This window comes from Leguminivora glycinivorella, chromosome 8 (genome assembly GCF_023078275.1).
Source record: "Leguminivora glycinivorella isolate SPB_JAAS2020 chromosome 8, LegGlyc_1.1, whole genome shotgun sequence".
Classification (NCBI taxonomy): Eukaryota; Metazoa; Arthropoda; class Insecta; order Lepidoptera; family Tortricidae; genus Leguminivora; species Leguminivora glycinivorella.
This window is the reverse complement of record NC_062978.1, coordinates 961,776-985,426: the sequence shown is the minus strand read 5'-3', so window position 1 is coordinate 985,426 and position 23,651 is coordinate 961,776.

Below are 23,651 nucleotides of genomic sequence, written 5' to 3'. Positions count from 1 at the left end.
GCTTTACAATGTCGGAGTTTTTTTTTTCAAAATTTAATTTCAATCCAGAAGCTATTGCCGGTTATAAGAATTGCACGGTACTCGTGAAAATTTCAGTTTTTTGGTACTGGTGATCACTGAGCTACACCGTATACATATATGGTGGTGATACGTTATTCAAGTATGTACTTATATATAAATAAATAGTACTCAATAAATAAATATTATAGGCCGTTCTTACACAGATTGACTGTCTGACTAATTTGTATTATTTTATATTTATATATGTCTATCCTATTATGTATTATCCTCATGTAAATTTTAGCTTTCTAGTAGTAATAATGATTGAGCTAAATCGTAGACGGACAGACTGACTGACGGACAAACCAATATGCGGTATAAAGATTTTTAGCTACTTAACTAAGAAAGTTTAAAAACATAATAGTCGGGTCTCTATACCTTATTTTGTGTTTTTATATTTTAATATACTTTATATATGTAGGCATACCGGAATAAGATACACTCATATAAAGTCGTGTACTTAATTACGGCAGTCAAAACGAAGGCTATATAAAAAGACAAACAAGATTTTTTTCTTAGTACATTGGAAGATTATATAACAATTATACTCAAAACATCGAAATAAGTAACCTTTGTGCTTTAATTTTGTGAAATAAAACAAATTTAATGTCGATGCCACACTCCAATATTTCGCACGTATTACTCAACGAGTATACATTTCGTACTCAATTATGAGACTAAAATCTAAAAAATATATGTACCGTAATTATGTCACTATAATCTGTAATCTTTACTCAATAAATTTACATCAAATATATAAATATACTTCACCGCAAATAGTAATAAAACATAAAAACATTGCGGACTGTGTTTCCGTTATTCCGGGATACTCCCGCAATTATGTACACCGCTTCAAAATGGTGTACATTATTCCGGGAGCGGGTATTTTAATTAAAATATGCTTTAAATTAATTTGAAAAGATGATATAAATGTCTTTTAATAACTATAAGACAATTATGATACAAATTTAATATAAATAAACTTACCCGCATCACAGTAAACCCTTAAGAAGTTCCGCTGTCGCGTTAAGCTCACCGTCAAACACGCCCATAGAAATCACTGCGTGGTTGCGACTGACGCGTTTGGAGGTACCTCACGGCTTCAAAAGATATGATAGATATTCGAAAATCGACTTTTTCGGTTCTATTTGATCTATAGTTAATAAAATACTGCCTTAAATTAAGATTTTACTGATAGTTTCCTTATTTTGCGACAAAAACCAAAGTATCCCGGAATAATGTACCACATTTTACTATCCCGGAATAGTGTACAGTTACCTTACTCTGCTGCGCTGGAGATAGTTCTCCCAACCGCCTACGCACTAAACCCCTGTATAGTGTAAATACCGTTGTCAAAAACTTAACGCTATGCGTTGTTTTGGGTGTGTGCATGCGATCCAGACCAGAATAACTCAAGGACTTTAATTGTTGACAACACGACACTTGTGATGCTGATAATCTAGATGGCCTGGCACATCCCTAGCCCACAACCCGTTGTGCGCGGCGCGGGGGCCGCGGAAGCCGCAGGACATCCGACACGAACAGGAAGCAGAACCAGTTCCCTTTGCCCCCGCGGCCTCCCCCCGCGGCCGCCCGGCCGCATTCCGGAGGAGCGCTTGCGCACCCTGCCCGGAGAACGGAGGAACGGAGGACGATCGTTATTTGTTTTACAAGGGGCAAAGCTGTTTCACCGCTCGTGCTAATATTGATTCCTGAGCAAACGGAGGACTCCACTATTGAACCACGAGCATAGCGAGTCCATACATGACGTACTGATATAAGATAATGTAGAAATAGGTACCAATTGTGACCTGTAATATGTTATTACCAATAAATGATGTCTATGTCTATGTCTACTGACACGGTTTGAACTAGCATGACAAATACGAACGTTTCCGGAAAAATACGAAGGAAAACTTTTCGCGCTACATCTGTACACCTACGACCAAAGTGAAGCTGGCTATGCTTATCTAGAAACAAAGAAACTTCACTTGTTTAACAACAACTATGTACCATTCCAGTTACCAGAAGTGTAACATATTTAATTTTATGAAGAGGACCTTAAGACGATACAGGACCCCTCCTGTATTCAAACCCTCTCATCTCCTCCCTGGTTTTTGAAGATAGAGCAATGATTTTTTCAACACAGATTTTGATATTCTTACTTTTAAAGACTAGAGCCCATCAAAAACGGCCTTATTGATTATGGCGCAAAAAAGGTGTAGTATTCAAAATTGGTAACAATTAGCCAAAAAAACTAAATGGTCCGAAAGACACAAATTATTTCATTGTTATTCAGATTCACAAATTTCGTTACGATTGATTAAGTTTTGAAGGAGGAAATAGTCGAGAGAGGAACCTCGATTTAAAGATTTTTTCGCAATATATTTTAACTGAGTTGTTTTGAATGGACAACTTTTTTCCGATAAATCTAGTTAATAACATTACTATATTTAACTAAAATTCTCAGATTGAAAGGGGGGCTCCTTTCCATTTTAGCATTTTCGCTCCTGTGTCGTCTTAAATTTAAACAATAACATAATTATATTAGACAAGAACAAAGAGTACAGATATGAAACACGAGCTTTAATACAAATCTTATTTCACACCTTACCGATGACTACTTATAGGTATTTCAAAAGCATGACGACATAGCGCGGAAGAACACTAATGTTTCCCTGCCACAACATTCCAGTCCTGTTTCTAAATACAACTCAGACCAATTTCCTCTAAAAATAAACCGGCTCCGTCTAGCGGAGATGATTAAATCGCCAAATGTCTCCACGAAACGGAAAAGCGACCACCGAAAATAACCGCTGAATATTTCCGAGTCGTTACACTACACAGTCGTGGAAATGGTAGGTATGTAAAGACGGCGCGGGCGCAACTTCCGGTGCGCTGATAAACATGGCGGCGGCGAGCCAACATGGCGACGCTTCCGGTCGCTGATTCACATGTGATGGCTGGCTCTTGCTCACTGCATTTCTGGACTGTGATTCAGCATTACGCAAGACTTTAGGTGCCCTCGAACTAAGACGTTTCGGGATTTACTGTCTGGCACTAATTCCCGCCGGACTATGAATGTTCCGAAGCGCATTAGTATAAACTCGTACATTGGGACTTGGGACTAAACTTAGCAAGAGACATCTATTCAATACTTTACAACCTATAAACAAGGACCATATACAGCGCGTAAACCTTAATAAGGGCGATAAATGAAACCAGGCATATAATTCAATATTGTTATCATTAATTAAGAAGTGTTTTTGAGTTACTCTTAATTTTCACCCCATAATGAATTTTTGAAAAATTTCCCAGCAGCAATGTACTGTAAACGTGGTTGCGATGACAATCAATGACAACTGTCAACGAGCGTTAAACGCGAGTGTGTTTGCATTACGTTGCGGGCCGAATTAATTTGTATGGATAAAAAAAATATTTCAATTTTAAGTAAAAGTTATCTAATTCCATTTTTGATGTCCTATAATCACCACCGTTAAGAGGTTCGCCCGTATTAGGTTTACACCCTGTATAATACGGGGCAGACAAATCCCATACAAAAAAGCGTACCCCTGAAATGTAAATGGGCCTTTTAGGCCTCAAACTAGATGGCGCTGTGTCGCAAGTGGCCAAAATCATATTTTTCCCAAATGTTTTTGCGTGTTTTTATTTTATATAGGTAAGAACAAATGACATGCTTCTTTATTTCAATATCATGATATCACGTCAATAATGTCAATACACATTTTGAGAAAAATAAATAAATTTGTAGGCATCATCAGTTAGGTAATCAACTGATAAATGTAATTTGCAATTAACATTAACAAATGACATATTATGCTATACAAATTAAAATGAATATACTCAATACGCTGCACCAAACTGATAAATAATCATCAGTATCTATCAGCTAAATGTCACAAGTATTTGTTCCTGAGTCATGGATGTTTTCTTATGTATTATAAGTATGACTTATCTATATAAGTAAGTATATCGCCGCCTAGCGCCCATAGTACAAGCTTTGCTTAGTTTGGGGCTAGGCTGATGTGTGTAAGGTGTCCCCCAATATTTATTTTATTCATCATCCTCCTTGCGTTATCCCGGCATTTGCCACGGCTCATGGGAGCCTGGGGTCCGCTTTGACAACTAATCCCAAGATTTGACGTAGGCACTAATTTTACGAAAGCGACTGCCATCTGACCTTCCAACCCGAAGAGTAACTAGGCTTTATTGGAATCAGTCCGGTTTCCTCACGATGTTTTCCTTCACCGAAAAGCGACTGGCAAAGCTGTTTACGAGAGCTCGAAATTTAAAAATAGTCTCCCAAAATGGCAAGCGATTGATCACGTCATATTTAAGCATAATTGAAAGCGTGCAATACAAAACTCCGTTTTAGTCGTATTATGAGTGTTAGAAGGCGGGGCAAGGTTGTGCATGCGCTGCGCCGACGCAGCCTCGCGGCCGTGGCAGTGAACTTGCTTTCTTCGGCGCTCGACGTCGCGCCACCCAACCGTGAACCATAGCTAACCGTTGACATCAAATTACTTACGATTCGAAACCTTCATGGTCACAGTTATTGGACAAAAAACGCATACAACTTTTGTTGCAGCACAATAACAAAATAACTGTTGAAATTCTGTGCATGTTGTTGTTTAAGCCATAAATAATAAATATAGACGGTCAACCAAATCTTGGCAATAAAACCGGCCAAGAGCGTGTCGGGCCACGCTCAGTGTAGGGTTCCGTAGTTTTCCGTATTTTTCTCAAAAACTACTGAACCTATCAAGTTCAAAACAATTTTCCTAGAAAGTCTTTATAAAGTTCTACTTTTGTGATTTTTTTCATATTTTTTAAACATATGGTTCAAAAGTTAGAGGGGACGCACTTTTTTTTCCTTTAGGAGCGATTATTTCCGAAAATATTAATATGTATATTATTAAAAAACCGGCCAAGAGCGTGTCGGGCCACGCTCAGTGTAGTTTTCCGTATTTTTTTTAAAAACTACTGAACCTACCAAGTTCAAAACAATTTTCCTAGAAAGTAACGCCATGTCATCCGCGATTAGACGGTCAGACAGACATAGCGAAACTATAAGGGTTCCTAGTTGACTACGGAACCCTAAAAAAGCTGCAAATTTGAAAAATATAGGGCTCACCATCCAATCGTCTTCATAAAGCGCGTGCCTACCTAAACCTTGACGTTGACGTAATCATCGACGAGCCATAATAAGACTTAATTTTTAATTGAGCGCCTTTTTTAGTGACAAGATTTGCTTGTCCGTCTTTTTTAACTAAATAAATATGTGGGGACCATCTTACACAGACCAACCTAGCTTCAAATTAAGCGAAGCTTGTACAATGGGTGCTAGACTACAATATACATATGTAATTACTTATTTAGATTTATACCATTTTCATGCTTGTTATATGCAGTCACAGGTCACGCAGCTCTCGTTGGCTAGGTACTTGCGCAATGTGCACTCGGCAGGCTTCAGCTTCAGGAAGTTTACCCTTGAAGTGACGCGAGAACTGCATCACAAACATACGCAACGATCACGAACTACTATATACAACAATTATATGTATAGATACCCGTAGTCTCATCTCATCTCGTAGCTTGGGTTTCGAAACGGCAACGGTTAAAACGAGTTACCTATTTGTGGCTACGAGATAACTTCTATACTTAACTGCAAAACTGTTGCAACAAATGCAAATTGTACTTATTTGTTTCATTCAATTATAGCATGCTGAAGATGCTGAATCCTATTTCATCTTTTTATGACGCCAACAATAAATAAATGCCGAACGAAGACAACAGTTTGGCCAAAAATAGTAAATAAATATAAAATATAAATATTCGGAACACCTTACACAGATCAACTTAGCCCCAAACTAAGCAAAGTTTGTACTATGGGTGCTAAGCGACGATATACAATACTTAAATAGATAAATACATACGTATAAGTATATACATAGAAAACATCCATGACTCAGGAAGAAATATCTGTGCTCATCACACAAATAAATGCCCTTACCGGGATTCGAACCCAGGGCCGCGGCTTAGCAGACAGGGTCACTACCGACTGAGCCAGACCGGTCGTCAAAGTAGCATTTAACAAGTAGCAACATTGTAGAGACGTCCCGCTTCGATTAACTACCCGCACATAAATATTTGATAGGGACGACACAATACTATAACATACTAGTACCACTTATTAATATCTACTCTTTCCAGACTGTACTCTTATGGCAGAAATGAGATTGTGTCAGATAGAATAGAATAGAATAGAATAGAATAGAATAATTTATTGAAAAAACCTTATTGCTAATGTTACATTTATGCGTTTACTTATAGTACGTGCAGTGTTACGTGCGCCCGAACTAGGAAAATAATCCTGTATCTCGGGCAAAGAGAGATAATGTCCTAGTTTAAAACACACAACAGATGTTTGTGCATCCTTCTTTATAACCCCCCGACGCAAAAACGACGGGGTGTTATAAGTTTAACGTGTCTGTTTGTCTACCTGTGTGCCTGTCTGTGGCATCGTAACTCCCGAACGGATGATTTAGATTTGTTTTTTTTTTTTTTTTTATTTGAAAGCTGAATTAGTCGGGAGTGTTCTTAACCATGTTTCATGAAAACCGTTCCACTATGTCGGCGGCTTTCTCAAAATTTTAATTTTTGTTTATTGTAAGATGTGATTGCCGGTGACTGTACACACCTATAAGCGTTTTAATCGGCGTCCGCGTTCCCGCTTCCGCGTCATCCCGCTGCGCGACCTAGGCTAGGCCTCCCGTTATCGGCACCCGTTACGTCGCGTGACCCGGATCCGGCGCCGGCGCACCGTACGCAACAGCTGGAAAAACGCACTAACTGTCGCGCGTACAACATACTCCACGTGCGGTAAAAACTTTACCTACATTGCAGGATTGAGATGCTGTTAGTCGCGAAATAGTCGTGTACAGCTTGACAAAAAAGAGTAGAAGAAAGTAATTCCCGAAAAGTTTGTACATTTGGATCACGTCTCCGATTTTGATAAAAATTGGTAGGCTGATAAAGTCCATGATGCTGAGCAAGATCCACTAGGTTTCCCAAAATGTCCCAGTTAGTTTGTATGAAAACTTCCTTTTTTACCAGATTTCTATACATTTTCGGTAACAAAAAAGGAAGGTTTCATACAAACTAACTGGGACACTAGGACACTACTTAAAAAAAATCAATTTGATAAAATAATTTGATTTGTTCCCTTACATCGACGTAAGTTCTAATAAACATAAACTATACTAATTACAGGTTGTGTGTCAGATCTAGATGTTTAATAAGTGCAACAGCTAGAACCGTGGATGTCATCGCGATCAGTTATAATTCCATTACAGTTAGTGCATACACGGAGGTACAATTAAAAGCACAAGTAGAGTGCAAGTCGGACCGCGACGCAGTGACACTTGCGGGGGCTAGGGTTGCCACATGTATACAAACTAGGGTATGCAAACCGGTTAACCGGTTAACCGAAAAACCGGTTAACCGAGACTTTTTGGCCTCGGTTAAAAACCGGTTTTCATAGTCTCTAACCGGTTAATAACCGAAACTATATTTATTTCCCAAAATGACCAAATAGGCATAAAAAAGGGTCAAAAGTACGTAATTCTTTAATGTTTTGTAACAATAAAGATTTATTTATTACTTTTCATTGACAACATTACGCACCTGCACTGAATTTCTTAAAGAAGTCGTAGTATATTCATGATTTATCTAAACGTGAAGATTAAACAATAGTCCCGAGTCTACTCAAATATACATTTTAATATCTGGGCAACCGAGCTTCGCTCGGTTCTGTTTCGTATCCTTGACATGTGTCGCCATCTAGTTCAAAAATGAATAGTACCTACATCGAGCGAAAGAATTCTCAGCCTTAACAACACAACTACTCCACACGAGATGGCGCGCATTACGCCACAAAAACTCAAATAGTGTATTTTCTATTCGTTTTAGCCTTGACCTGTGTCGCCATCTAGTGTTTACAATAAATAGTACTTACATCGACCGAAAGAATTCTGTCTTAACAGTACAACTACTGCACACGAGATGGCGCGCGAAGAAAAACGCATGAAAACTCGAAAATTCGCGTTTTCCGGGACCTAAGGATAAGTTAGACCGATTTTTCACCCCCAAAAACCCCCACATAACAAATTTCTGCGAAATCGTTAGAGCGGTTTCCGAGATCGTCAGTGTAAATAAATATATATATAAATAAATAAATAAATAAATAAATAAATAAATAAATATACAAGAATTGCTCGTTTAAAAGTATAAGATACAGTAAAGCCCGGTTAGTATTACGACTCCGCATATATCTAACGTCCAACCGCTTACAATAACCGAATAACGGAAGCACAGGTATTTGTTTGGTTTTTATATGTGATATTATGAAAGTACATTATTTTAAGTATTACACACCGTTTATTACGACTAGTTTTAACGACCAACCGCTTTTTACGACGTAATTTAACGCAAAATTCGACCGTCAAGTCCGGTTACAACGACGAGCGACAACGTTTTTACTAGTAAATTGAGGAAACTAAGCTATTTCCGCCCAAGCACGGCCCCCTGTCTTGCCTATAAGTAGGAAGATGAGATTGTGGCCATGTGACTTTTTGGAGCATTGGTTTTAATAATTTTAACAATTGGTTCGCCTCGGGTTTGATCTTATAAGCTAAATAGAATCCAGTTATTATTTTTTCGATTGCGTATAAACTACTTATACTTAATAAAAAAATCGATTGTCTTAAGGTGACGGACCCAATCATGGATAGTTTAAGAAAAAAATTCGCCTGTTTTTGATATTTCACTGATAAATGTAAAAATTCTACCGCCAAGCCTGTTAAATCTTGAATGTCCTATCCTTCTTCTACATTTCAAGCGTATTGCAGAATAGATACTCCTATTGGTTTCTTCATAGTTAACAAATTAAAACTAGGTGTTTTTTCTCCAATTATGGACGGCAGTTCTCCAGTAATGGATCCCCCATTATGGACAGTGAAATAAGTTTAAAATTTTACTTTTAAAGCCAACTGATACGCAATGAGTCAATTTTATACACCATAAATACAATTAGTTTGGGTTATTTTAACATAGGATTGTTTCTTGTAAATTTTAGTTTTGTAAATTGTTCCTTGCCCGTCATAGGAGGTAGGCAGTTTTTCGGGTCCAGTAATGGACACTCGCATAATAACGTCATTTCTTTATATCTTTGGAGCAACAAACTAGTATGTTTTATACCTTATCTCATGCTTAATGCAGTAAGTAAAACGCATTCAAGATTACACCGTGCGTTATTTTTTTATTATTTTATACATGAACTCATCTCTCTTAGCAACATTACTAAGAATTCGTCTTGATATTTTTTTCAGTAAACTGGTGAATTTTATCTTGTCTCCAAATCCTTCAGAAATAACCGAATTAATTGAAACTTCAAAATTAAACAGCTCTACAACTCTAGTTTATGGTACATAGCCGTCAGTTTTTAGAAACTTATTTTAGATACTTATTTTTAAGGATTTGTGTTTTTTTGTCCATAATGGCATCACCGTCCATTATGGGGTATTTTACCTTAATTACGTAAATCGAGGTTCAAGGAATGTGACTATTTATTATTACGATATACGACAGTGATTTGCCGGTGACGAGCAAGCACGCATACTAAAAAATGACATATCTTTAAACCGAAATGAAATTCGTTTTGTACGAAATCCAGTTATCTTATCTTAAATCTGCGGATACAGTTCGACCCATCGGGATCTTTTGTGCAATTACCCCCTTCGATCCTAAGATCCTTCAGCTATTCAGGAGCTTCTCGACCAACTCCACGTATCGGATGATGAGGCTCATGGGTAGCTCTCTGAAGTCTTTAGGTACTAGGTAGCCTGCTCCAAAGTTCTTCATTTTTTGTCTGGCGAGGGCGTGACATTCACACATTAGGTAGATGTCTGACGGTCTCTTCCTCTTCGCCACACATGCCACAATCAGTGTTGTCGGCGTGTCCCATCTTGGCCAAAATTCATTTGACCCCGTAATGGCCTGTGAACACCCCCGTTATAATTAGGAGTTGTTTTTTGCCTAGCTTTCCTAGCTTTTTGCTCTATCCAGAGTCTAACCTCCGCATAAAGAGCTTTGAATGCTTCAGACCTACCAGGCCATCCCACTCTTTTTGGTGCTTAGCCTTTGTTTGGTCTTTCATAGCCGTTTTAATGGTTCCTTGTGAAAGGCCCACAAAAGGTTCCGGTATCCATACCAGTTGCACCTTGTTTTGCCTTCCAAGCGTGTTAAGAGCTTGGATGCCGTTTAATACCAGTCTAGAGTCAACTCTGGGCGATGTGAAGGCTTTGAGTGCCGCTTGACTGTCGCTGAGTATATAGATATTCTTCCCTTGGGTTTGTCTAACTATTATTCTCATGTACACATGCAATTATTGCATATGTCTCGGCTTGGAAGACAGTGGCATAATTGCCCATGCTGATACTACCACTGTAGTCATTTGCATAAATGCCTGCGCCCGTACCAGATGCCATCTTGGACCCGTCTGTATACCAGATGATGGTATTGTCATCGGGGGTGGGTGACTCTAGACCCTCATTCCATTCGGCTCTGGTATGGACTTTGGTTTTGAAGTTTTTGTGGAAGATGAACTTGAGTTGCATTTGGCATTGTGGTAAGTAAAGTATCCCCGCCTATACGACATCCAGTTAGCACGACGTAATATCAGCGGTCCCTTGGGCGTCGTTATAACCGGACTAAACTGTATATTCCAAATTATATTTTTAAAATAAAGGGAAAATGAAGATCTTGGTTTTCTTACGTTAGTTCCTTGTATTACTAGTGGCTCTGGGAGCTGTAGACCTCCGCGACTTGCTTAGAAAACGCACAACTGACAAATATTTAGTTCTTAAAGTGATTATCACAGTAAAGTCACGACAGTTTTAAGCGCCATATACACTATGGGCACTCAAGTCCTTTGTGGTAACTTCTGCATTTTACAAAATTTCCAAAAACTGGATAAAAATGATCTTCATCGTGCAAGTAATACCTGCTACGATATCATAAACAACAGAATTCTTGAAGGTTATGGTAATATTATTGCGTAGTACGGTAATTTACTAAAAATCCGCAAAACCGGTTAAAAACCGGTTAACCGGTTTTGAAGGTATGGGTTCGGTTATTAACCGGTTTTCAAAGTTAACCGGTTTTTGCAAACCCTAATACAAACACAGAATAGGCAAGATGACTAAAAATTATTTTCCATTACATCACGCTAACTGTACGAGGACCCTGCATCACTTACTTGATCTTTCGGTTTAGCCCATAATTGACTGGTAGAGAATGCCATCATTTTTTGTGTTGTGCAATAAAGCTTAAATAAATAAATAAAATAAATAAAAAAAACGAATAACTAAGTCCCAGGTAGATTATCAAAGAATTTTAGAAACGTTTTTTTTTCTTTTTTCTCGTAAACGAAGAATGACGACGGTACAGTGCGTTGAAGTTTCGCGTAGGAGGAAAATGAGTGATGATTCTTAACTACATACCGGGAAATCTATTAATTCATGACATTTTCCTTACACGGACATATTGCTGACAAAATGCCTAAATTCCCGACATGTCTAGATTGTCTAGTAACCCTAGCCGGGACTGCATGCCATGGCCATCGTCGGTGCCGCAGGCTGGCGGACTAGGTGAATGGAACATGGGACCTGCTTACCGAGAAATCCTCTCATGTGTCATAAGGATAGTAGGAACTGACTCTATTGCGAACGTACGCATTAGGAACACAGCACCTGGATTTATGAGAAACACCTAAATTAATGATGTCTTTTAATATTTGCCAGTCACTTTTCGGTGAAGGAAAACATCGTGAGGACACTGGACTAATTTTAATAAGGCCTAGTTAACAAGGCCCGAAGGGGGTTGGAAGGTCAGATGGCAGTCGCTTTTTCGTAAAACTAGTGCCTATGCCAAAATCTTGGGATTAGTTGTCAAAACGGACCAAGGCTCTCATGAGCCGCGACGAATGCCGAGATAACGCAAGGAGGGATGACCTAAATTTATAATGGCATCTGACTAGCGTACAAGAGAAGAGATTTCATTCTCGAAGCGTTCCATTAAATTACGCCGTTTGTTTAACCCTTTGAGAGAGGCGGGGCTATCAATTTCATTGCCAACTTACCTTGGGCTGACTAGTACTGTATCTGTATTTTTTTATACCACGTCGGTGGAAATCAGTCACCGTAACCTATGGACGCCTGCAACTCAAGGGGTGTCACATGCGCGTTGCCGACCCATTAGAAACTTGTACACTCCTTTTTTGAAGAACCCCATACTGTAATTCATCGGAAATACCATATTAAAATAAATAATTCTATCTTTATGTATCATATCTTCATGTACAAATGAAGATATAGGTCTTATTCTTGCCCAATATCTACTGGCTAGTCTATGTTTAAAAAATTACATCACTCACATTTAAACGAAAATGTTACCACAGGTCAGATATGCCATCAACTTTTAAAATCCAAAGTCAAGTATTATTATTGCTGACGCCACAAGCCCGGGGACGGGGACTGGTCGACAAAAAGTATGCATATATTTGAATTTAATTTCGCAAACAGGAAATACCGAGTCCTCTCGCGGACAAGTTCGCAAAAAGACAAAAGCGGCCAGACGCTCGCACAGTAATGCGGAAAACATCTCGAGACCATTATCGAGTATGAAAAACCAATAACAGCTCTTTACAGTCTTTACCTTATATACCTATGTACTTAGTTGACCACAGGCAGATAACACTGCATTTCTATCGATGTCCGGGAATGTATATGTATAATATGTACATATAGAGAGGGATATATTTCATTTACTTGAGAACTAATAAAATATCTTGATTTATGATACATATTTCATTAAGGTAGCGGCCACGAAGTCCTGCGTTCCTGTCATCGCTTAGTACAGATCCGGTTGCCTTATAAATTATTGGTCATAAGACTCATAAGTCTACGCAAAAACTGAAGAGATTAACATAATTTGTTTTTATATAAAATCATTAATGTTCTTTGCTGGCCCTTAAAGACAAGACAACCTTATTGAAAATGTAACGATTATTTAAAATACCTACAACAACGTGGCGCTATATTCACGTGTATTGGGTAATTTATGCCCACTACGACTGTTTGCGAACGGCATTGTCATCTCAATGACTGCTTATGAAAGTTATGAATAAAATTCACTGTCACTCAAAATCAAGAAAGATCTTTGAGAAGCGTAACCACAATGGAGAACAACGCCCATAACGCCGTTTGAGAAGAAAAAAAAGCAGTTTATAAACGTGCAACAATTGCACGGAGTTCATCAATCTTCGAGCGTAGTGCAGCGCGGGCGTACGGGACGCGGGGGGTGGGGAGGGACAATGACTCCGGTCATCCAGAGAAATTATTAATTGGCCCCAGGGACATCACAAAGAAGCGGAAATATAAAACTTCTGCGATAGACCCCCCGGCGTTACGAGTTTTACCTGACTCTTGCCCTGCCATTGTGTCCTGATTCAAAGGAAGGTATTTGCTTTTGATACCCTGTGGGAATTGCGCAACGACGGTTACCACTCGCATGAAGCCTCTGAACTGTCAGTTTATCGAAGCCTGTATCGCTTTCCGAACTGATGCTTCGTTAACTAAACTTTAAAGCTTTAATATAACCCTTTACAGACTCTACCTGCGAATGTAATCCGCGATAAGGAAAACAGTTACTTACGGGATCCTGAACACTGTTTGTTATTGACAATACAGCCTTCACCGTGAACGATAAAAAAGGTAGTAAAAGATAAGCCAGGGTGACGGCTGAGGTAGTCGTTTAAAAAACAGATTAATTTCATTTTGTAAGTACATACCTAGTTAAAAAAATGTTAGTTACGATATTCACAAAAATAAAAGTTAAACATTAGTAGGCACTAAGTAGGCAGGCATGCAGATAACTATGTATCTTATCAGTGCTTATAACTAATCATATTTAAATAGGAACGTGTTGTAAACATTACTCTCTAATTTCAGTTGACGTAATACCTTTACAATACTATATATTCGGCTATGCAAGATGCTGTATGACGAAATCTTAATGGATCTTATCAGCGATGGTGTGCAAACCTGTGAATTCACACCTCATTGTCCCAGAGTGGACCGCGCGGAGATTCGGTGAAGTGGCCGGTCCTGCCACTGGCCTCGAGCCGATGTCAAACAAATACCCGCGCTTCCAGGAAGGGAAGGGACGCGGCGCTTTAGAAATGCTGACGTTTTTGTACCCTTACAGATAATAAATGACGCACGAAAAAAAGAAACCGACCTGTTCACGGAGATAACGATCGGGAATGATTTTTATGGAAATGCTCGCCGGAATTATAACGATCAGGAATCCTTTGGGATGTGATGGAGCGAGCAGACAATACGTCGGCGAAGCTACACAGTCACATATCTGTTCAGATCTACGGTAATAGCTGTTGACCACGCCCTCGTTACGGCAGGTATAAGCGTCGTGTAGTGTCGTTAGCATTCCATTCTAGCTGGAATGGATCGATTAGGCAATCTTTCACTTATCAAAAATGTTTATTACAATTCATGATGCTCAAATTGTGTTTTACATTTTGGATTTTGGCGCGCATACAAAAACAATACATTTATTTACAAGGAACTCAAACACGACTATGTTATTAAGAACCAATTATATACCAACACCAGTAAGTACAAGAGGATCTTAAACCATAATAGGATGTTCAAATAGTTCAGTTCAGCATTTAAAAGAACTGCGGCTAAAGGAATAAAAGCTTGAAAAGCTTAAAGGGAATTTCATTATTTGTCGGAACATAAAGGCCCGCTGATGAAATGGTAAAGCCTGAGCGGAACAATGTCTAGGCAGACGCCGGCGTTACGTCCCTGTTGCTTCGAAAGGATATGAACACAACTAAATAATGTGAAAAAATTAAGTAAACTATTTCCCATTCTAAAAGGAGAAGCGAAACACTTATAGATATCAGTCTTTAGGTCCAAACTATGTACCTATATCGTATGTGATGCATTTTTGTCTATGGTTATTTCGAATACGTTTGAATTTATTTTATAAATAATATGGAACTCTGCCATATCACATTCCATGATGGACTGTCGAAATAAAAACATCTTCCACAAACGGTATTCTTAAGAGGGGGTCGTACGAAATCCTCGAAAAGTGCATTCGGCGTTTAACAAATGCTGCTCACATTTCTAAATTAAATGAAATAAAATAAATGTAGTTATTATCTTAAAGAGTGTGTCTACAACTTTTGACTATTCACAATCTCCAATTATTAACGGTGTAATAACTAAACCCACACAAAGTTGACCTAAAATGAGAAAAACGTATGTCGCCGTTTAGTAAACTTTGTTAAAAAATTCAATACTTTAGTTATAACATTAAGTGATTCTAAAAGGCAGATAAATGGACTAGAAGTTTTGAGGTTTTTTATATTTTTCCTCTCAAAGGCAACAAAGAAATTTTACCTTAAATTTAAACTATCGTAAAATTTCCATACATTCGCCATTGCTGTCAGAATTCTCCTTTCGATTAGACGCCCTGAGCGGCTCATCGGAGGCAGACGTGTCGCCGGTCGCTCCGCGTTGACGTTTAAATTTGACAAATATTTTGACAGAAAATAGTGTACGTACACGAAAAACCATACCAGTGTAAAACTGTGCTCAAAATAAATAGGGTAAATCAATAATGTCAGGTGGAGATCCAATCTCATTTAAAGTTTAAAGGTGCATGGCTTGTGCATAAAAAATAAATAAAAATATATCACATTATTAAAGAAAATAACGAACACAACCGAATGAGTATAAATGATTTCATTCTAGTTCGGTTAAATTGAAAAAAGTTTCATGTTTTCTTTTACTCATCGGAATACATTTTCATTACGCTGGTATTAACAGTACGTCATTTTAAAAATATATATGACAGCACCTACGTCAAATTTTGTCAACCAAACTTCACAGGTTGTATGTAAACAATTACAATTTAATTTATTCATACATATATTCAGATACTTATTAACTGATTCTTACTTAGAATAGAAAAAAGGGGAATGCGAGCGGGAATAGGTTTAGTGGTTCTAGTTCAAATTTAATTGTATATATAAAAAAATGTCTCAATTTCATTAAAGATTTACTCTGTGCATACCACGAACACGTAACCGTAAGTTGAAAACAATAATAATTATAAAGTACCTAAATATATTGTTGTTTAGAAAGTTAACGCTCGTTTTGAATGGTACTTCTCCACTCAACTAGACTAGACCAAATATTCATGGAACAGTCACCAGCATAATTATATGACTATGAACGGCCGTGCAAAAATATCTAATTTTCTATAAGGGACCATAAGTATATGACGACATATTCCCGGCAAAAATTTGTGATGCTCCGTGACCGGCAAAAACATCGTCTCTCTTTCTAGCGTCTCGCGAGCGTAGCGTCGGGCCAACTGTATGGAAAAAGACGCCGCGTCGGCGCGGCTTAGCCATACAGTTGGCCCGACGCTACGATTGCTAGACGGCAGATGTGGGGAGTGTCCTTATCCGCAGAAATATCTGTATGATCGGGTAGCTTAAAAATATTTGATTCCTTATAAATAAAAATCTAAATTACACTCTCACTCGCATAAATATCTATCCATTGTTAAAGCAAATATATATCTTACGGGCTAGAAATCATTAATATGTAATTAAAGTGCAATAACAAACCCTACCTTAGTTGCCTTAGAGCGGTAAATTGTATGAGGTGATTTGACATCTCACGAAACACGTGAAGTATTGTCAGTGCATATGTCTGTCTCATCTGTTGATAAACTATGACAAGTAAACTTATTACAAATCTGATATCAGAAGCCTTTTTACAAGCTTTTATTCAACTTGCCTTGTTAGTATTTATCTTAGTTTGGGTCAAAACGTAGAAGCTAAATTTGACCCGCTTTCCGATTTGCGATTGAGCTGAAATTTTGCACACTTATGTAAATCACGTGACAATGCAATATTCTGGTATCGTGGAGGTGATCTGATGATGGAGCAGAAAGGTGGTCAGAGGAACTCTGTTATGAAACGTCGTATCCCCATTGAGTAAGTGGTATTTAGAGACATCTCGGAGAGCAATAGATGATTTTTGAAAGAAAGGTACAATCGGCTAAGGTAAAGCCTGTGCCAAAAATGATTTCTTTGCAAAAAAACTTATTATAAATTGGGAGGTGAATTTTTATATTATTTTATATAAGAAAAACCGGCCAAGAGCGCATCGGACCACGGTCAGTGTAGGGTTCCGTTCCGTACTTTCCGACATTTTACATATTGACAATTTAATAAATACCGTAATTTGGGGTGAATAGGGTTCCCGGGGTATATAAATTATATTTAAATAATATATTTTATGATTTATGTAAATAATATATTTACAGACATGAAAATGTCTGTCAAAGTAGGCATTCAAATTTATTGGATTTTTTACTCATTTTAACTTCATTTTTGTGTGAAATTTTGCTAAGAATTTGTTCATTATCCTTTTGAATGTAGTGTATACCTATACTTCTAAAGTTTATGTTTAACAGAAAATCATAAGACATATTTTCATTTTTATAATGGTTTTCATGAAGAAAGCGATGCAACTGTGTTGGGGAACTTTTACGGGATGAACAAATATCCGCGGCCTGAGGGGTGAATAGGATCAATAATGGAGGGAAACGGGTCGTAAAGGGGGTGAATAGGTTTACGAAGGGGGTGATTAGGGTCGGAAGAGGGGTGAATTGGGATGTGTAGTCAATGGTTGTCAAATTGTATAAAAGATATATAACTTACCTAAAGTGATGTTTTTATGAATGACCTCTCTGTATATGGACGCAATTTATACGTCAATGTATTGCTTCGTAGTTAGACTAGATACAATAAATTAACATTTAGAAATGTTAATCACACTTCTGTCAACCACAAGTCAACGTTTCTACTTAAGTCCACAAAAATCACCCATGGTTGCTATAATATAAACGGATTACTTTAAAATAAAAATCATAAGTATGAAACTATACATCTAGGGAAGAAATAAAATTATTTTATTGAATAATTTTTGATTTGTTATTTTCAAGTTTATATAAATAATAAATTCTCAATTCGCTCAAAGGTTGGAAGAGATCCCTTATAGGTATAAGTTCGCCTTTGTACACCATAACTATACTGTATTTTTATGTCCTAACTTGTCTTATGTACAATAAAGTGTTCACATACATACATACATAAATTGAAATAGATATCATACACGAAAGAAAAAACGATAAGGCCCACTGGTGGCCGAGCCGGGAATCGAACCCGGGTCTTCAGCTTACGCAGCTAACGTCATTACCACTAGGCCACCCGCCCGCCGTGTGGTACCCGACGAAATTTCTCTAGTGTATGTTATCTCTGACATTTTGACCACCTCGTATATGAATCTTTAAGGCCCTTTTGCACCAACCACTTAACTCAGGGTTAGTGGGCTGTCAACTGTCAAATTCCATGTAAAATGGTGGGTTAACCCTCAGGTTAACCCTCCATATTCGTTGGTGCAAGTGGCACTTAGAGGATTAGAGTATAGCGAGAGAGATGGCGGGTTCGATTCCCGGCTCAGCCACCAGGAGGCCTTGTCGTTCTTACTTTCGTGCGTGATATCTATTTCAATGCATAAGTATGAAAACGGTTATGATTTTATTTTCAAGTAAGTAATTTTTGCTGATAAACTTTTTTTTCGGCATTCAATTTTGTAAGGTATGCTCCCAGCCGAAGATCAGCGCTGATGAAGAGGCACCAAAGAAAACACGTCCGTTCCATACAAGATTTATTAGCAGAGAGCGAAAATATAACCTACAATCAGTCGGCGCCTAATTACTAAACTACCCACATTTGTCACAAATTTATTTCAAAAATACTTAAGTCATTATCTGGCCCCGTAGCCGAATGGCATTTCTCCGACGCCAAACGAAAGCGATACGCCGCTGGCTCTGTCGCGCCAATACGCAAGCGCGATAGAGATAGATATCTACTAGCGCTTCGTTTCGTGAGCGTTTCGTGAGCGATTGTGCCATTCGGCTAGCCACCCAGTTTGCCGTTAATATTTGTGGGATATTAAATTGGACCAGGAGTGATATTAAAAAAAAACTATAAATTTATAACCTTTTGAATTTTGGAATTCGGTTAAAAAATCCGGCCAAATGAGAATCTATTTCGCACAATTGTAAAACTAAATTATCTTTACTAGTTACCTCCAAAATACTAAATGAAATGACATCTATTGCGACTTAAGTAGTTTGCATAAATTAGTTACCCAATTCACCTAGGATGGCGCTGTACTTTGGGCTACTTAGTACATCATTTTCTGAAGATTTTGGGTTCATGGGGTCGGAACGGGTATGAACTAACTTAATTTGTGGTGAATAGGGCCAAAACCGACTTTTGAACGTCGATAGCAGTTTTTTTATATGTGCCATGATAATTTTTTACACAAAAAATCTTCCAGCGGTGTGAACTCTGGGTTGTCTTTGAAAATATATCGTTTTATTTAGTAATTTTCGCTCACCCTAACGTTGGGGTGAATGGGGTCGGGAAGGGGGTGAATAGGGAAAAGTGCTAGGGTTGACTTTTTTGGATTACGAACAAAACCTGACCTGTCACGAGCATATTATATTTATTTTATCAAAAAATAAGGAACTAATATGTTATGAGTAGTCGGTAATGTATTAATAAAATAAATTTATCGAAATCTAGACATATGATAACCCTAAACCAACCTTTATAGTTAGATGGTGCTCTGACGCAGTGAACAAGTAAGTATGGTCGTGGGCAGTGCGGATAACGTGTCAAAATATAAGCATAGTTTGTTGCTATTTTTCATGTTTAAATAACTTCTAAACTAACGTAGTGGGTATTAAAGTAAAAGGTTCACAGTGAACATTAGCTTGCCAGACATGTGTTTAGCTATACCATTGTATTGAGTGTTGTATCATAAAGTCAAACTAGGCATTTATTACTAATTATTTACTATGTGGGGTGTCTTTGATCACTTGCATGGGGTAACATTGACCATAATGACACATAGTTGATTATTGTCTGATTATGTCACGGTACTTGTTGAGACTGATAATTTGATCTCTTCTTGTGATAAATATTGAAACAATTGCAAATAAAGTTGGTTTTTCAAAGATGGTAATTTTTATTTTTAATCAAAGTAACCCCAAAATAGCGTTAAAGAGTTGTAATATTTGACTCTGCGAACCGTTTTTTATCTTTTCTTGAGATAAAATACTTTTGTAAGGGATTACATTCGATTACCATTAAAAAAATACATAGGGTATCAAAGTAACCCCAATGTCAGTTTAAGTTTGATAACATCGTTTTTTTTTGCGTACATTATTTTGTTACCTTTCTATATTTTTAGCAGGAAAAGACTAAAAAAGTTGATGGTCCCATTTTTTTCTTTCTTTGTTACGTTACATTGACCAATTATGGAATTTATACTTCTCTAACTTCTACATTTAATGGGTAAAAATACCCATTAAATGTAGAAGCTAGAGAAGTTTAAATTCCCAAATTAGTCAATGTAACCCCAGTTTACGGCAGACACCGTGAACCTTTTCTAATAATTCTCTTTTTATTTGAAAGAAAAATCGTTACGATACTAAAATATGCAATCTGAGATAAAAAAATGCTTTTCATATAGTTACAAACTTAGTTCAGAATTTTTTTCTGTAAAACTTTTATAAATTGTTCTACCTATCAAGTTCAAAATAATTTTCCTAGAAAGTCTTAATAAAGTTCTGCTTTTGAGATTTTTTAATATTTGAGAAAACAGCCCTTATTGCCTGAAATACGGCGACATTGATATTTGCTTTTTCGTATTTTGATGGTATTTTGACTGCACTGTTGTATTTTTTGCCATGCTAATTTGAACCTTATCTCTGAGCGATGTTTTTTAATTTTCAGTCACGTCACAGATGTTTATGACATAACATCTAGGTATTTAGCCATTTAAAAGAAACTACAAGTGGCTTTACAGACGTGGCGACTGCAACTGGTACAGGGCCTAAGCCATAATTTAAAATTATATTGTGATTTTATAATGTATTTGTGTTTTATTTAATGCTAAGTATGAGTTTCAACATTTTCAACTCAAGAAACTGAAATTAAGAGAAGAGACTAGGAAATTGGGTAAGATCAAGAGTCTGATGCAGATAGCGATGGCGGTATTGGATATGATAAGATATGCGTCGATATTCCCTGTCTTCCTTTGGGTCTCTGACTTGACTGCTGCTAGCTGTACTCTATTCATTAGGTTTTTATTTTATACACATGCTTTATTTTTGTATAAACTAAATGATAAAAAAACGAAGCTAAAACGACCAAAAAGAATAAAGAAAATATCTGATAGTCTTTAATACAACCCGCATATACGTAATGCACAGCTCAGGCCTCTGAAGACCTGCAGGGCAATCATGGTCGCGCGATAAATGATAAAACATCGGACCGTCCCTATCGCACTTACAAATAAAGCGATAGGGCTGATGTTTTATCATTTAGCACGCGACCATAATTGTTTGCCTGGAGGTATCGGCCTTCACACACGTCTTTGAAAAATGTTTGCGGGGATAGGCAGGCTGACGATTTTTAATCTAAGTATAGAAAAGTAACGCAAAATGAAGTGCAAAGTAATTTGAAATACACCTAGGTAAACAATCAACTGAGTAAGGAACGTTATCTACATATTTAGGTAAATTAAAGTCACATGAGACATGGACAGAGAAGGAAAGCTAGATGGCGCGTATTTTTTCTCTGTCTTCTTGTATGCTACCTTTTTTACAGTTTTAATTTCTCAAAGGAGGTCAGTAGTTGACTACAAACTCAAAATAACACTCTTGAAAAAAATTAAGGGTCACTGACCTTTCACAGTAAATTGAGGTAGTGTGAGTGAAGGGTGTTTGTGTGTGTAATGGGGTAATTTGACAGATTCTGAAAATTCTCCCTGCTCTACCCCCTCTTAATAGAATCGACGAAACACGACGCTTAACACGACGCTTTTTTAATCAGAAGTGGGATCACTATAGTCTTGTGTCAAAAGTTCAAATAGCCACAGCCACCTCAGTCATACACATAACTCATTTCCTCAAATGTTAACTATACCTTGTACTTTTAGCTGTTGAAAAAAGTGTAAACAAACTGGAGCCGTCAAATTTGACAGATCCAGGGGTAGTGAACCTTTTAAGGCCAGATCGAAGAACAAAAATTGTAGGTGGCTACTTACTTGGTACTTTTTATTCATAGTGAGCCAATTTTAATAATTATAAACGCATAAATGGTAAGTAAGGTGAGAGTAAAAATGCGATTCCTTGTATTTTTATTAGGTATTTAAAAAGCTGTGAACAAACCGTTAAATTATATTGATTTAGACTAACACGATTTGCACTCATAATTTTAGAACAAAACGGGACTTAATCGCGTAAACACTTACATTTACACAACACAAGGTCGGGACGGTACTAGGGAAGTATTCTATACGTACCGTGTACTTACCGATGTCCAAAGTGTCAGGGCAACTTAGGTCAGCAAAGGATGTTATCCCGTATCAGACACCAGGTGTGTACAAGATAGATTGCAGCTGTGGTAGTTCCTATATTGGAGAAACCAAACGCACAATAGCGGTAAGGGTCAAGGAGCATATCGCGGCTGTCAAAAACCGCCAAATTAATAAGTCTGCGGTAGCTGAACATCTGCTACAGTCGGGACCAAACCACTGGATCGAGCTCCATAGTCCCAAAATTCTATCAACGGAACGTCTGTTCTACAGCAGAAAAGTACGTGAAGCGATTGAAATTAGGAAGCATCGAAATTTCAACCAAAATGAGGGACAGGGAATTTCTTCTTCGTGGAATCCAGTGATTAGCAAATGTAAGCGTGAAAAAACACCGAGGGACACACCGGCTGATGTCGTGAGTGTTGTGTGTAGGCAAAGTGACAACCCTAGCGCAAAAGTGAATAATCAAGAACAAGTGCGGGTAGTTCGAGAAACTCGCGCGGCTAGAAGATGTTGATGCAATTCCTCGCCAGTCTACCCGTGACCACGAACATAATGTGATGTTCGAAACGTCGGGTCTAATATAAATGTAAGTGTTTACGCGATGAAGTCCCGTTTTGTTCTAAAATTATAAACCGTTAAATTGTTGTTTATCAGGTAACGTTTGGTTCCTGTAAAATTTTCGTATTTAAAAATAATTGAGCTCACTACTATAGTCCGTTCCATTCCAAAAACATAATATACCTACTTTTGCTTCATTTTACCAAATACACATGTACAATTAGACAAAGACAACACGAGTGTAAGTACAAGTTTATAATGGGTCGGCAAACGCACATTGCTAATGTGAAACCAGAAAACTGGAGAAGATGCGAAGAACATGTCATCAAGGAAGAGAAGAAAATGAAAGAGTTAGACAACAAGATTGACGATTTGGCCCACAGAATA